We start from the raw sequence: 16,788 nt of genomic DNA, 5'->3' as shown, positions 1-16,788 counted from the left end.
TAGGCTGTTGCCTGTTTACGACATCTCAAGCAAAATCATACCAATCATTTTCCAGGCCTTCAAATATCTCCCATTTTGCTTGTAGTCACGATCGTCTGAGTAATTCTGTGACCTGGAATTCTTAGGAGGTGTTTGCTTCCAATCTTCACGATATTTTATTAACTTTTTCATTCATGCTGAAAATATTTCTCTTCTAATTCTTCGTTTTTAATATCTTCTTGTGCAGCACTTTGTCTTTCTTAGGAACCCCATCTCTGCTGTTTGAATTTTATTTTCTTGTTTTTTTTTGTGGTAAATAAACTTTCGATTGTTTAAGATAACACCGGAACCGCCGTTACTTTACAGAATATCACGACGGTTTCTTTTTGTGCTTTATAGCACAGTGTTGTGCAAGCGATGCCACAGACAGCTTGAAATTTCTGCATTTTGTTTTCAATATCAGGGTTCAAATCAAAACTTTCAGCGCAGCCTAAATAAGAGTTCACACTTGTTCTAAAACTGAATTATCCAAAACAATTTTTGACCTGACTGGAGATTTTCCTCAGAATGCCATTATTTTTGTTCTCACTAGAAATTCTGAAGATGTACTTCCGTTCAGCTGGTATATTGATCTTTGTTAACTGGTACACTGATCTGTGGTGGTCAGTCAGAAGTACATTTAGATATTCCTCATTCGTTGTGTTAATTCCTTTGTTTACTTTGGACATTTGCATTTGCGATAATCTCATTGTAGTATTAAAAAGGGTAGGTGATAGTCCACATCCTTACCTAACGCCTTGGTTAACAATTATTTCTTCTAGCAGTTTCCTGCCTGTGTTTATTGCAATGCATGTGCTATTGCGAAGACTTTTGACAAGCTCTGTGAGGTGCTACGTGTATCACTGTTCCGACATAATTTTCCATAGTCCATCACGGCTCACACGTTCAAAGGCCTTCTGAAGATCGATAAGGCCATATGGGTATCTACATTAAATTCAGTGTGTTTTTCCTATGACGTCTTTACCTACAACCACAATGATTTTGCATAAACGACCTAAACCATTATGTTCTTCAGAAATATTAGTTCCTGTAATATTCTGCATGCGGTTATTGATCTGTGTGTCTAGCTTGTAGCCAGTGTTCCGAAGACTTATGCCGCGATAGCTCCTACAATCACTGTGTTTCCCTTTCCTGGAGAGAGATCACTTCTGCTATATACCAATGGTCTGGGGATCTTGCGTTTCGACCAACATTCATTTATTAATTGTAAAGTCTTATTTAGTGGCAACCCTCCATATTTAATTAGCTCTGCATGTAGTCCATCTATTCTTTTTTTCCTATATTTCATACCTTTCAAGCCGTGATGTAGTTGGTCCGTAGTAATTGCATCTACTGATTCATTGTACATACTTTCTCGAGTGTCATTTCCAGCCTTCAGTGTACACCACAGTTCTGTATAATGTATCCATTGCTTATTGAGTATTATGTTCAGTGTCGCGGCGTCTTTCTTCCTTGTTGAGGGCTTTCATGACCTCGTATGCACATTGCTGTCTGCCCTGTACATCGTGTTCTAAGACGCTTATAAATGGGTCCCATGACTGTTGGTGTGCTTCGCACAGTAATTGTTGGGCAGTATTCCGCTTTATTTCGTACGTCTGCAAACTTTCTGACGTTTTCATCTGTAGAAACTTCAGACAAGGTCTGTGTTGCCCTTTAACCATACCTTTAATTTCTGTGTTCCAGACTGAGTAGTTTTCCCCATCGGTTTTCTTCCTTCTACCAAGTGCTTCTAGGGCTTCTTGAATGATGGCGGTTTTGATATTCCATTCTCTATCGATGTGTGTATTGACTGGTAATAAAGCAAACTTTCCCTGGAGTCAGTATTGATGAAGTTTCCTAATACTGTATTCCGTCAGAAGACGTATTTTTAACCATTTTTGGTGTGGTTTCTTTAGGAATTTGTCTCCTTCCATTTTGGCAGTAGCCTTATCTTACTGCGTAGAAGGAAGTGGTCACTACCTATGTCTCTTCCTCTACAAACATGTATATCTTCATAAGTCTTCATTTTATCATTAATCAGTGTGTAGTCAATCACAGACATTAATCTTCGTGCAATCCATGTAAACTTGTTACTGTATTTATCGGTAAAATGTGGTAGTAATTTTGAAATTGTTGGAGACAACTGTGCGTAGTTCATTTCCATTATTATCAAGGGTCTTTCCTCCAAATAAGACTGATATTACAGGTGTAGGTAGATTTCCAACTCTTGCATTAAAATCACCAGCGATGACAACATGGTCTGTCTTGTTGATTTTTATTCACTTTCTGAGGATCATCGTATAAAGTATCAGGATCATCCTTCCTTTTCTCCTCATGGGCCGTAGACAGCTTTCACTGTTAGATGATCTCTTGGAATTTTATATCTGACTGTTATTATTCTTTATTTTTGAGGTTGAATTCACGAATCTGTCCTCTCCAGTTATCATTGATTGAGTTTGCCACACCAACACTAGGCGGGACGCCACTGTAGGCTATCGAGTAGTCAGTCAGATCTTTTGTTATTCTTAGTTTTCTATCGCACTGTTTTACTTCTCTCTCCTTGCATATTTGGTTTAACTCCTTCTCTGTGTTGGTCAGTCCTCTAACATTCCACATTGCCAAAGACACAATCTGCGCACGTTAAGTAAGGTGATGGGGCTGCCACCTCTTACTTGATTTTTCTGTCGGGGTTGTCTGGCTTGGGAAGCTGGGTGCACAGCGCCTCTAGAGCCCTCCTTGCCCTATGTATGAACCACAACTTAGTCTCGGTATGATGACACGTAGAGGGATTAAGTCGGCTATAGATATTTGACACTGCAGTACTGTTTTTACGAGTGATTCGGCAGCGCATTTAATTTTTGATGCACAAATGAGAAATTCTGAAATACAATTTAAAAAGTGACACTAAATAGGTCTGTCAGTATGGTTCAAGAATGGCTTTGAAGTACATAGTTGAACTCTGACGAACACTCGGGCGGAAATTCGGAACGAGCTGCAGAAGCATCAACATTTAATCTAGAATTTTTCATTTATGTCTGGTCAGAAATTTTCTAGAAAAGTAAGTTAGTACTAGATTCCCTTCAGAGGCTCGACTGTTAGATTGTTGCAATATTCTTATTAGGAGTAAACAGATTATTTTTAACCAAATTTGTGGATGCGACTGAGGTTTCACTTATGAATGGAAAGGAAATGGTAGGTAGATGTGGCAACAAAATAGGTGCTGATATTTGCACAGCTTCGTGTTCTTTTAAAGGGTTCAAAAGTTGCCAAAACGTCGTGGGGAATATGTGGGTGAAAAGGCGAATAAAAATGACCTTTTAATATTCCGCTGTCAGTAGGGTGAATGCATGGATACCAGAATGCACGGCAGGGATCACGAGGTGTGTGCACAGTAGCGAGCATCACCGCCGGCGTCGAAGCGGGCCCGGACAGCCTCAGCAGCCCGGGACTGCCATAGTGCACTGTGTTGTAATTGCGTTTCCGAGCGAAAACAAGGTTGCTTGCGTCAATGTGAATTTTTATTACTGACTGGTGAGTGAATACAGAGTTACGGCGTAATTATCGGTGTGTTGAGGGATTTTTACAGTAAGTTCTAAAGTGAAAAATAATGGTTTGGCACGCGTCCTACAAGCGGTGAGACGAAAAGAAAAAGGATAAGTTCTTGAAACTTGCAGATTTGCTTCCAGTTGAAAATATTGTCTTGGGCTGCGATTACGGAAAATTTTTGAAAATAACTGTTGACTACTCGTTCTAAACGCAGGTAGAGTGAAGCTGTTCCAATTCTAAATCTATCCACTTCTGATTCAGGCCGTAGTAATGAGCGTAATAATGAGAAAAATATTCGGGCTCGAAAATGCAGCTGTCGCAAGGAAGTAGAAAATATTTTACAGGAAAATAGAAGTAAATTAACGACTAACGAAGAAATTGCTACTAGACAAAACGTTAACCTCGAAAACGCAGTGCTGTCAATGCGTGTCTATGCAAACAGTTGGAAATTATGTAAATAGAAACAAAGCATCTTCAGACATAAGAATACAGGATACAGCACTGTGGTACGGAAATTAAAACATGTTCAAAAGGTGATTCAGGGTTATTTCTGTATCAACAACTGTTTATGGAAGGACAGCGTACTAACTAGTCACTTGAAGATATTGCATAGGATGCGAATTTACGTTGCCTATCTTATAAAGCGTTACCTTTTCTCAGATCTTTCCTGTAATGTTTCGTAAGGGCACGCACTTTCTTCGGAATTAGAGCTATCAACAAGGGAAAAAATGCTAAGATAATAAACGAACTGAGAGAAGACAAAAACTGAAAAATGAAAAGTTATGTTATTACCTTCCAGAATAGCAAAGAAAATTTGTTAATACAGTTATGGTTTAAAATAATATAGGGATTTCTCCGTACCACAGATTTGGGGTCGAGGGCTGTGTGAGCCTCTTGGCACACGAAAGAAAAACCATGCCATCCGAATTGGTGAGAGTTTACGTACCTCCGATATTTTACAGTAGCAATTCACCGACTGCGGAAAAAAGAATAGTTCAGTATAAAGCGGAAAATCTGGATTACATTGACACCTGCATACGAGTTAAACATGTGTGCGCCGTTTTCCTAAAGCTTCAACGCAGCGTAGCGTGGCAGCTCGCAGACCACCCTCACGTGATCCCTTCGTCTGTTCTTGTATCGTTTCGTTTGTACGGGTACCAGAAAGGGCGACTAATGTATACAGGCGCACTTCCATTTCGGAAAATAGGGTTATGTATGTACGTGTGCTGTAGTTTCTGATGCTCTTTTATCTTGACCCGTTTTTAAATCCCCATAATTTCTCTGGTCTCACGATAATTAGCCTGGAATGGAAACAAATGCACATTTAGGGGAGAGGACAAGAAGTGATGAAAGTAAGGTAGAGCAGACACTGTCTATGGCCATAGCAATTAAGAGAAATTGGAAATCTTGTAGAAATGACACATTGTAAATTTTATTGCCATTTAAGTTGTTGTTAAAATCCTTATACAGTACCACGTGTTACATTCTCGTCCAAGGTGGAATGGATTTTGAGTGGGTAACAGTACAGTCAGACATAAATCCCGGCGGCCGGGCGGCTGCCGTGGAGAGTTAGTCGGAGTCGTTCACTGAAGGTGCCCAGTATAACACACCGCACCTCAGAATTCTAAATGCGGCCGTATGCACAGTCTGGCAATACTGCAGGAGGCGGAAGTGTATGGAGTAATTTCTATCATTCTTCGCTAGCCGTTACATGGGTGTGTGTGTGTGTGTTCGTCGTCTAGTAGTAAACGTCGCGCATTGTAGATACAAAGTAGCGAGGTAGACTCCTCGATGTTTTACTTTTAAATCATATTCGTGTCTGCTGATGTTACGTCTGATGATGGAGTCTCCAAGTTAATTCGCTTTACTACATAACCAATCAGTAATAGCACAATCAAAACTCTGATGACAGCAGAAACAATTCGTCCCGAAAAGCTGGTGGCTGCGTCAACGTCGGAACAGATCACTGTAGACTTTCTCGCCCTATATCGACTACCGGACGCGTTCCAGGTGCCGTCCACTAGGTTAACGCTGCGCGAGGCTGTGAGTGTATTTATCAACTGTCACTTTCTTACTTGAAGTTCTAGTGTTTAGCTTGAAGTTAAGTATTGGATTTTGCATGTTTGAAACTTAATCCATTATGCCGAAACTTTTTTGTTCAATTTTGTTCATATTACAGTGACACCTTCGTGATAAATGAAATAAAAACCTGTTCTGAAAATATTTAATAGATGAGAATGGAACAAAAACTCTAGGCCGTCCCATTTCTGGGACGTTGGCAAAATTAGTAATCAAAAGGTGCGATACTACCGCCGTAGCAGAAAACAAGAAACATGGTGAACTAAATACATACACTGTAATATTAGGTATTCTCTATTCAGCGTGTAATGAAACAAAACACTTGACAACTGTGTCACAGCTACTCTGTTTGTGTACTTGTCATCTTCTTGCAGTATGAATATCTTTCCTATGTTTTACTTAGCAGCTAAAGTAATTTCCTGGCTCTAGTTTCACATCTGTGCTCACATGTCCTCTCGTCAGTTTTCGTCCATGTGGTCCTCTTCTTTTCCGTGTCGATCGTGTGTAGTTTGAAATGCGCAACACCACTATTCCCATTGAGTGAGACCTTTTCATTTGGCTTTGATATCTGCATGGTAAACACACGGTGCACAAACCAAATCTGTCATTTCAGTGCATAGTGGCCACCACCTTTTTCTTATCTTATCGTCCTATTAAGTGATATCTGCTTGTCCAGTAGATCAATGCCTCACATACAGGCGTTTTACTCTTCAAAGAGATGTGGCATTGCAACAGATGTTTCCTTTCTCTTTACCCGTTAGTATCTTGCAGCAGAGCTCAAAGCAGGAGCAGTACTGTAGTTTGTGGCTACACATACTGGTTTGTATCCCAAAATATCACTCTCATAACTTCATTCTCTTTGTCAGACGTGTAGCTCATTTCCCCTCACCTTTGTCATATCGACCTCAGGATATCTCTCATTTTCTAATTTTTTCAGTGTAAGAAGTGTGTACTACACGTCAACCTAGTAATGCTAATGTAACATTTCGTTCTATTATTAGGATGGTAAGATGAACCGCTATTGCAGTTACTTCAGGAAATCTGAAATATACTGAATGTTAGAAGGGCGTCCATAACACACCCAGCCAACTAAATCACAATTGATTGTTGTGCAGAAACTACCAGCAGGCACACAGTTCAGCCAAGTGCGAAACTGAAGAATAGGAAAACTAATCTCTTTCCAGAAAGGAAAGGTTTATTTTTTGTGTTCAGCTATTATAGAGCTCTGTCAGTTCAAACTTTTAGGAATAGCAATCAAGGCTGAAAGTTTCATTGATTATGTAGAAATAAATATAATATTTGAGTACTAAAAATGGGTTTAGAACGTTGTTCGGGAGTTGTAAAATATTATGAAGTGGAAAACGTTCAAACATTTGCGACACATTATTCACTTTGGATATAATAGAGGGATGAATGCAGCATGGACAGCTCTGTATCTTTGTATTGCGTGCAAGCGAGTATCTTTGGTCAAAAGATACCAGAAAAGTATTTTGTTGTGTCAAGAATGATGGTTCTGGCATGAATGATTTTCCACAGGATCAGAAGCCTGGCATAAGATTACTCCTGCTCAAATTCAAAGCAATTATTTTACCCGAACGCGATCGATAAATACCTTCAGCATTCTTATACAGTACTAAGTGTCAACATATTTTGCATCTATTGGGGGGGGGGGGGGGTTGCTGTGCGCTAAGAGCTCCTTCCCGTCGCAGCGTGTATTAGTTGGCAAAACTGAGACACCTTTCGGTCTCAGTGTAAGAAAAACCACGGACAGAATTGTCACTTTTGCTACAACATAACGCATACTGCTGATTTGAAAACAAAACTATCCAGGAGGTTGTTCTTAAATTATTCCTCACGCACTTATTTTTCTGATTTTGTACCGCCAAATGTTTACCTTTCCCACTTTTTATCAAACAACCGATAAGAAAATTCGTTTCCAGACTAAAATGCGCTTCAGACCTGGTTTGACAACATCGTTAAATTAGAACCAGTAGGTTTCTACAGGCGTGGAATGGATGAAGTACCTGAGCGTTGTCAGATGGTTTCAAATAATGTTGTGGCTAGGAGAGGTAAATCGCATTGTGAAAGAAGAGATTAATTACAATTTCCACCTGGAATGACCTTCCTGGATTGAAAACCATGATAGATAACCTTATGTGAAAATCTCTAGGATTATTCAATGGTAATGACACGGAAATAAAGTGAATTTAGCGGTATAGTTCTCTGCCGACCAGAAAGTAAATCGTCGGTCACAGTTCCCAAACAACTTATGTGCTTCTTATATGTTGTTGCCAAGATTCGTTCATACTTCCAGCAGGAAAAATACCAGCTGACGTGTGCCTTGAGGGATTTCAGAAGTGATCACAGCTTGAATCTGTAAGACTTCACTCCCTATGGTCGGAATACCAAAAGCATACGTGCCTGAATTTCGTAATTTCCGTAATTAGCGTATTTATTTACAATACTTTAGTGCACCAACTACAAATTAAACGCAGTAAATAAATATAACAATTGTTTCTATTTTTGTGTCATAAGGTTGCCCCGTCGGAGGTTCGAGCCCTCACTCGGGCATGGTTGTGTGTGTTGTCAATAGCGTAAGTTAGATTAAGTAGTGTGCAGGCTTAGGGACCGATGACCTCAGCAGTTTGGTCCCGTAAGACCCTACCACAAATTTCCAGTTGCATAAGGACACTGAATACTGAAAGATCATTCACCACACAAGATTCACATTTTTTGGAAGGTTGCAGTGCTTCTACTGCAAGCATGGAGTACACAACACGTCTTTAACATTATTCACTTTCAAAATACTTTTTAAAGAACACTTCCATTGGCACTATCCCCAAAACAGAGTAATGCAGATGAAAATATAACACAGAGTTGATTGCAGAACGTGAACTGGAATACAGACTTTAAGCTATGACTAACTAAGTGGCAGAAGTGGTCTACTGTTCACGACAACCATGTGCCATGTTCAAAACAGCGATCTCGAAAACGAATGGAGAAAATCGATTTCGCTAATACGAAAAAAGAAGCATTTGTCAGCAGAAATTAAACAAGGAATACAGCACATTGACCGCCCGGAGATGGACGCTTGAGAATGTAAAACATTCTCCCTTCTTCGCTTACACTGCTGGCAAGTCTTGGTCCTTCCTTTGTCCTTCTCTTTACTCTTTTCTCCACTGCGGCGTTTGAGACCTCTCTTCTTTCCTTTCCCTTTCTTTGTTTTTCCATTTTCTAATTTTTCCTCCCTGTGCGTGTCTGGAGGCCGATCCACAAATTTCCATGTGTAGCCGTTGATGGGGTAACGCGTAATTCCCCGCCTCGGGTAGACAGGTAGGACACATACGTACCCCCTGGTAACAGCCAGGCCCAGGGAGGTGTGATTACCCGAGCTGATACCTTCTGAAAGTGCCGATTTGTCCCTCTGTCCGTTTCTTGGGAGGTGTGCCCTGAGGTGAGAACAATCACCTAAGGCGGGAGTGCCCTCAGAGAGAGCCCTAACAAGGAAGGAGCGCGCTATCGGAGACGCCAGTAATCATGGGGGATACTTCTGCAATGGTTTCATCATCATCTACTATGTCTGCTCACAAGCGTGAGTTCAACGAGTCTCAATCACGGATAGTTCTTCCATCGTTGCCACAGTTCCTTGTTGTTTCTCGGTCTGACGAAGGTCAAGACTTCTCCACGGTCAACCCTTTCATTATTCAGAATGGTGTCGACGCAATTGCAGGTCCTGTAAAGTCTTGTTCCCGATTACGGAATGGCACCTTGTTGTTAGAAACAGTCAGTATACTCCAGGCACAAAAATTGCTGCACACTTCACTGCTACACACTTTCCCTGTCCGGGTGGAACTGCACCGCACCTTAAAGTCATCACGTGGGGTCGTTTATACACGCTCCCTCAACGGATTGTCCAACGAGGAAATTAAAAAATACCTGGCTCACCAGGGCGTCACAGCTGTTCATAGAGTCGGAAAAAGGGTTCATATAAACATCGTTCCAACTCGTACTGTCTTCTTGACATTTGACACAGTTTAACTCCCATCGAACATAAAAGCGGGCTAGGAGATAATTTGCGTTCGCCCTTACAACCCAAACCCTACGCGTTGCTATCGGTGTCAGCTGGTCAATCATACCAGCCAGTCCTGTTCCAACACGGCCAAATGTGTTGTGTGGCAAGGATGCCCATGAGGGTGCTGGTCCACTTCCATCCCCTAGTTGCATCAACTGTACGGGTGACCACCCTGCTTACTCTAGAGATTGCCCCATTTTTAAAGACGAGGAAATCAGAGTGGAGAAACAGGTGTCGACCTTTGCTGCTCGAAAGTTATTCGCCAACTGAAAGCCCACTGTGCCTCACAAAAGTAAATGCAGTGCTGTCCTGACCTCTCCTTGGCCAACAAAGGAGGCAGCCACTCACACTTGTGATTCCACCTTTAGTGCCACGATCGTCAGATCGGCCAATGCAAAGATCGCCCATTCAACCTCCCCACACTCTCACTTGCTCACTCTCTGGCTCACCCTTCATCGGGTTCTGCTACATCTCGAGTCCCAAAATCAGACACCTGGACTTCCAAAAAAGAGCCTAATCGTGAAGACATTTTACGTACGACAACTTCACAACCAAATGTTCCTCCTTCGTCTCAACTTTCTGTTTCCAAAAAGGCTAATAAGAAACCCAGTTCCTCTCCTCCGCCACGGCGTGTCTCATCTACGACACCGCCTGGCGGTAACCGCCGAGGCGCAGTGCTTGTGACCGATCAACCAGTCGATTGCCGGTGGCAGGAGCTGCTCCCGAACAACCTATGGATCAGGATCTTCTGCCTTCAGCTGAATGCCGTTCCATGCTGTCGGTCGCAAGCTCTGAGCAGTCGTTGAGTTGAGGGCAACCTTGGTCACATTCCTCCATTTTCTGTTCACTCTACGTCCATTATCAACTGGAGTATCCGCGGTATTCGAGCCAATCGGGATGAACTGTCGATCCTCTTACGATCCTACTCACCGGTCATCTTTTGTCTTCAGGAAACAAAGTTGCATCCCCACGGCTGCTTTGTTCTTCCCCAATTTCAGTCCCTCCGATTTGATCTCCCCTCTGTTGAAGGCACTCCAGTACATGGAGGACTTAAGATTCTTCTCCATGATACTCTCCATTATCACCCAATCCCCTTAAACAGTACCTTCCAAGCTGTCGCTGCCCATCTTTCCCTTTCTGGATACACCTTCTCTCTTTTTACTATATACATTCCATCGTCTACACCAATGGCACGAGCTGAACACTTTAATCTTCTTGGTCAGCTTCCACCCCCCCCCCCCCCCATTTGCTGGTTGGGTACTTCAATGCCCAACACCTGCTTTGGGGATCTCCACATACTTGTCCGCGTGGCTCTCTATTGATAGACTTCTTCCACCAAGCGGATCTTGTTTGGCTCGACACTGGGGACCCTACATTTTTGTCTGCCTCCACGAAAAATTTCTGTCATTTGGACCTTTCGGTCGGTACTGTTCCGCTAGCTCGGGGCTTCGAATGGTTCGCCCTTCTCGATACACACTCGAGTGACCACTTTCCATGTGTCCTTTGATTGCAGCCACACCTGACATATATGCGCCCGCGACACTGGAAGTTTGCCCAAGCCGATTGGACACTTTTTTCGTCTCTAGCGATATTCGATGACCGTCACTTTCCTAGCGTCGCCGCTGAGGTTACTTATATTACAGACGTTATTCTTACAGCTGCGGAACGTTCAATACCTCGCACCTCCGAATTGCCCCGGAGCCCCCCAGTTCCTTGGTGGAACAAGGCATGACGTGACGCAATACGTGAGCGGCGACGTGCTCTTCGCTTTTTCCGCCACCATCCTACTTTGGCCAACTGTATCCGCTATAAGCAGTTCCGTGCGCGATGCCGTCGCGTCGTCCGCGATAGCAAGAAGGCAAGCTGGGACGTCTTTACTAGCTCATTTAACACCTTCACTCCCCCTCGGAAGTTTGTAGTCGGATTCGACGGTTATCTGGCGCGCCTAGTTTCACCCTGGTCTCTGGGCTCACTGTCGCGCATGATATATTAGTGGACCCCGTTGCAATTTCTAACTCATTGTGTCAACACTTCGCTGAGATTTCGAGCTCTTCAAATTACCCGCCATCGTTTCTCCCGCAGAAACGTGCAGCTGAAGTGCAACCTCTTGCTTTCTCCTCTCAATATCGCGAAAGCTATAATACTGTTTTCTTCATGCGGGAACCCCAACATGCACTCTCTTCTTCTCGCTCCTCCGCCCCAGGACCAGATGGTATCCACATCCAAATGTTGCTGCATTTATCAACCCATAGCCTGCGTTACCTCCTTCGCCTTTATAATCGAATTTGGACCGACAGTACTTTTCCCATACGATGGCGGGAAGCTATCATCGTTCCTGTTCCGAAATCTGGAAAGGACAAACATCTCCCCTCTAGCTATCGCCCCATTTCTCTCACGAGTAGTGCATGTAAGATTTTGGAGAATATGGTGAATTGCCGTTTAGCTTGGTGGCTGGAATCTCGCAGTCTTTTAACACCTGCCATACGCGGATTCCGAAAGCATCGTTCTGCAGTTGACCATCTTGTTGCTCTCTCCACTTATATCATGAACAATTTTCTCCGGAAACGCCAAACGGTAGCAATACTTTTTGATGTGGAGAGAGCATACGATACCTGTTGGAGGACAGGCATCCTCCGCACACTGTTCTCTTGGGGTTTTCGCGGTCGATTGCCCCTTTTGTTGTACTGTTTCCCCATTGCCATAAATCCAATTATGGACTGTCTCCATCCCGATGTCTCAGGCTCCCTCCTTGTGGACGTTTTTGCGATCTACTACAGCTCTCAACGGACTAGCCTTCTTGAACGACGTGTTCAAGGATGTCTCGATCGCCTCGACTCTCGGAGCATCGAAACCGGTTTCCACTTTTCTCCAGTAAGACTGTGTGCGTTAAATTTTGGCGTCGTAATGAGTTTCTTCCACCTTCCTTACATTTAGGACCAGTCAAACTTCCGTTTTCGGACGTCGTTAAATTCTTGGGTCTTATGTTTGACAGAAAACTGCGCTGGTCCTCCCACGTTTTCCGATCTTTCGGCTCGCTGTCTGCGATCCCTCAACACCCTCTGTGTCCTGAATGGTACCTCCTGGGGAGCGGACCGAGTGGTCCTTCTCCGCCTCTATCGCGCCTTAGTGCGTTATAATTGGACTATGGAACCATAGTTTACTCCTCTGCTCGGCCGTCTATTCTTCGTCCTCTCGACTGTATCCACCACCGTGGATTACGTTTAGTGTCTGGAGCTTTTTACACCAGCCCTGTGGAAAGCCTTTATGCTGAGACTGCTGAACCTCCGCTGTCCAATCGGCGAGCAGTCCTTCTGAGTCGTTATGCTAGCCATCTGTCATCCATGCGTGCTAATCCGGCCGCCTCCTTGGATGTAGGGTATGCAGGCCGCCCTTCTTCCCTACTACCACCGGGAGTCCGCTTCCGTCAACTGCTCCATTCTCTTTCCTTCCGCTTTCCTAAAACTTTCTTGACAACTTGGGGTACAGCACCCCCTTGGCTTCGTCCCCGGACCTTCCTGCAGCGTGACCTTTGTCAGTTTCCCAAGGATGGTACCCCTTCACTTGTGTATCGACGGGCATTTGCTGCTCTATGTGCACAAATGAAGGATGCCACATTTATTTACACTGATGGCTCGAAAACATCTTTAGGTGTAGGGAGTGCCTATATTGTTGGCGACACCCCAAATCGATTTCGGCTTCCCGAACAGTGTTCGGTTTATTCTGCGGAGCTTTACGCTGTTCTTCAGGCTGTCCAATACATCCGTCGCCATCAGCGGATACAGTACGTTATCTGTTCAGATTCTCTCAGCTCTCTCACCAGTCTCCAGGCTCTGTACCCTGCCCACCCTCTGGTCCACCGGATTTAGGACTGCCTGTGCTTGCTCCACTTGGGGGGCGTCTCGGTGGCGTTCCTCTGGATCCCGGGACACGTTGGTATCTGTGGAAATGAGGCGGCCGATATAGTGGCCAAGGCTGCAGTATTTCTTCTTCAACCAGCTATTCGCACGATTCCCTTCACCGATCTACGGAGTGTTTTATGTCGTCGTGTTACTCTTTTATGGCACGCACATTGGTCGACGCTTCCCAATAATAAATTGCGAGACTTTTGATAGCTCTTCCCGGTGCTTGGACCTCTTCCTCCCGAACTCGTCGTCGGGAGGAGGTAATTTTAACTGGACTCCGGATAGGGTATTGTGTTTTTAGCCATCGACATCTTTTAAGTAGTGATCCTTCCCCACTCTGTCCCCACTGCTCTCAGCTGTGGACGGTAAGACACCTTTTAATTGAGTGCCCCTATTTTACTCCGTTACGCGCCCGTCTACAGGTGTCGCGTGATATATCTTTCATTTTAGCAGATGACAAGTGCTCAGCCGATCGCGTTCTCGAGTTTATTAGTGCCAGTCAGATGACGTCAGTCATTTGAAGCTCTTTTTGGGGACAACCCCACCCCCCTTCTATAATGATTTTTTAAGCTTTCCTTTTATTTTTAGTTTCTCCAATTATTCGAGTTTCGTTCCCATTTCTGCCTTTTCCTAAGTCACAGACTGGGCGCTAATGACCGTAGCAGTTTTGTGCTCTAAAACCATAACAAAAAAAAAATCCCCTCGTCCGGTTTTTCGATATGGCACAGATGTAGACAGCCTTCGCTACAAGTTAATTTGTTACCACAACCATCATTTCTACTGTCACGTTAGTTGGCTTTGCCACCTTACAAATTAACCCAGACTAAGTGCTGTACTACTGATCTTTGCCAACACAGTCACGATTTCAGCGGGAGGGGAGGTGTCCAATACGTAAGTCTCTGAGTTTCGATTCCCTGTTATATTGTAATTTTATTTGCAATTAAGACAGAACAACCTAATCTTGTTTTTCAAATGATATTTTAAGGCATATTTCCTGTGCTGTTTCTTGTAGCGATTTAACTTGTATGTCGACTTGAGTATTGTTGGCTAGGCGAACAACAGCATCAGCAAATCCCAAGAAGTTGAAACTTCATTTGTCGCACATTCAATTTTTGTTTTCTTTTGAATATCTTCGTATCATTCGCTCATTACATATTCGAGTGAAAAGTTGAAGAGTGGTAGTAATAGGCTATCACTTTGACTGAAGCCAATTTTTATATGGAATGCTTTTGAAGTCACTCTTCTAAACTTCGTTCGATGTGGTGTTGGGAAGAGTAAGTTACGGTAGCGTCATTAAGCTGGTCACTTTGCCAAATGTCATTCGTTAGTTGCGTGATCAGTTAATATAAATAACTTACATACAGTAGTGATACATAATACATTAATCTTATATATATTACATATTGCAATCGAGGACCTTCAGCTTAAACGGCTCTGAGCACTATGCGACTTAACTTTTGAGGTCATCAGTCGCCTAGAACTTAGAACTAAGTAAACCTAACTAACCTAAGGACATCACACACATCCATGCCCGAGGCAGGATTCGAACCTGCGACCGTAGCTGTCCCGCGGTTCCGGACTGAGCGCCTAGAACCACTAGACCACCGCGGCCGGCTAAGCCTTCAGCTTAGAATTCATTTAGTGTAGACACGTATTTACTAGGAAAGCTAACCCCCTGTTTCACAAATTTTTAAAGTATGTGGCAGCTTGTTGAACCATACATACCTATTAAAATATGGACTATTCTTACTTTTAATTTTTCCTCTGAATGATCTTGTTAACCTCACTTCTAGTGTCAGAATTGTAGCACACTTGCTTGCTTTTTTACTTTTCACAAAAAACTATAGTAAGTTAGTACAAATATAAGGAATATATTGTTAAATATTTGCTATACGAGGACTCTTTGGACCTTAGCCTGTGCATTAACCTCATTGCCTTTATCTACAATACCAATAATGTGTTCAGATGTAGGCCTACCACGCGGCCGTACACTTCAGTATCGTGATTAACAAATTATCCCATGTTTCAGGATTGAGCTGGAACTGTATTTGCCACTTCGCTTATCAGGGGGAACCTACTGCTTATTTTCTCGCACACAGAATAGATGTGGTTTACGTGACAAAGATTTTTGTCCAGATGGACACAAAAAAATGTTACCTTTTTCTTCCTATGTAATATCACATTTTATCTTCGTGAGAGCAAGTAGTTTTAATGTTAGTGATAGATTTACTGACTTTAGGATTTAGGCCTTAATGCAAGAAAATACGTGGTTACTTCTGTAACTCTTTCAGTTTCAAATGACTAATTCCTCAGCTTTGTTGGTAAGTTAAAAGGGTGGTGTCTTCAGCATAGCTTACCAGATGACAGTGGAAGAACTGTCACATTACTGTAGTAGTAGTAGTAGTAGTAGTAATTCGGTGCACTGCTTGTTATTTAAATATGTTAACAGTGACTGCATAGACAAGTCTTTGATGTTACATGCCTTAAATTTCATGAGCTATCCACGGCTTACTATATCAGAGGCTTTGGAAAGATGTAATATTATGCCTGTTCTCCTCATTCCTTCATCCAGGAGGGTATACAGTCTTTCCCAAAGCCATGCTGCGTGTATTTACTTGATTATTTATTTACAATAACCATTTCAAAAACCATATTAAAGCTTGGGAACAATGATACTGAGCTGTAGTTTGAAGCCTCTATTGTAGGTTACTTCGCTCCTTAGCACTGGTTTAACAGTGTTTATTTTGAGACTACTAAGATGTTTTCCATAGTACTACAGATTGAGGCAAGTTGTGGTTCCCTCTGTGCACTTTCTTCAGGCCTCGACGTAACAGCTGAGTATTCGTTCTTTAATGTTAGGAATACCTTGCTTGTTTCGTTACCCTTGACCTCTTCAGGTTGAAACTTCATGGTTTTGAGTGGTATGATTTGGTATCTCATGATTGATGCCCATAACCAGTACTTTATTTTCTGCTGGTGATATGAAATTCTTATCAAAAAGAATACGTACTGCTTTTGATATTTTTACGATATTACCGTACTGTACTATGCATAATGGCTTGCTGACTCCAGATGCCTCAATCAGTTTTCCGGAGGCTTTGCATACATTAGCAGATTGCAATATTTCGGTACTGTTAATGTTGTTTTCCAAGGTTAAAAAGTTCTGCTTTA

The sequence above is a fragment of the Schistocerca cancellata genome, chromosome 2 (genome assembly GCF_023864275.1).
Source record: "Schistocerca cancellata isolate TAMUIC-IGC-003103 chromosome 2, iqSchCanc2.1, whole genome shotgun sequence".
NCBI lineage: Eukaryota > Metazoa > Arthropoda > Insecta > Orthoptera > Acrididae > Schistocerca > Schistocerca cancellata.
Note: the sequence above shows the minus strand (reverse complement) of the source record.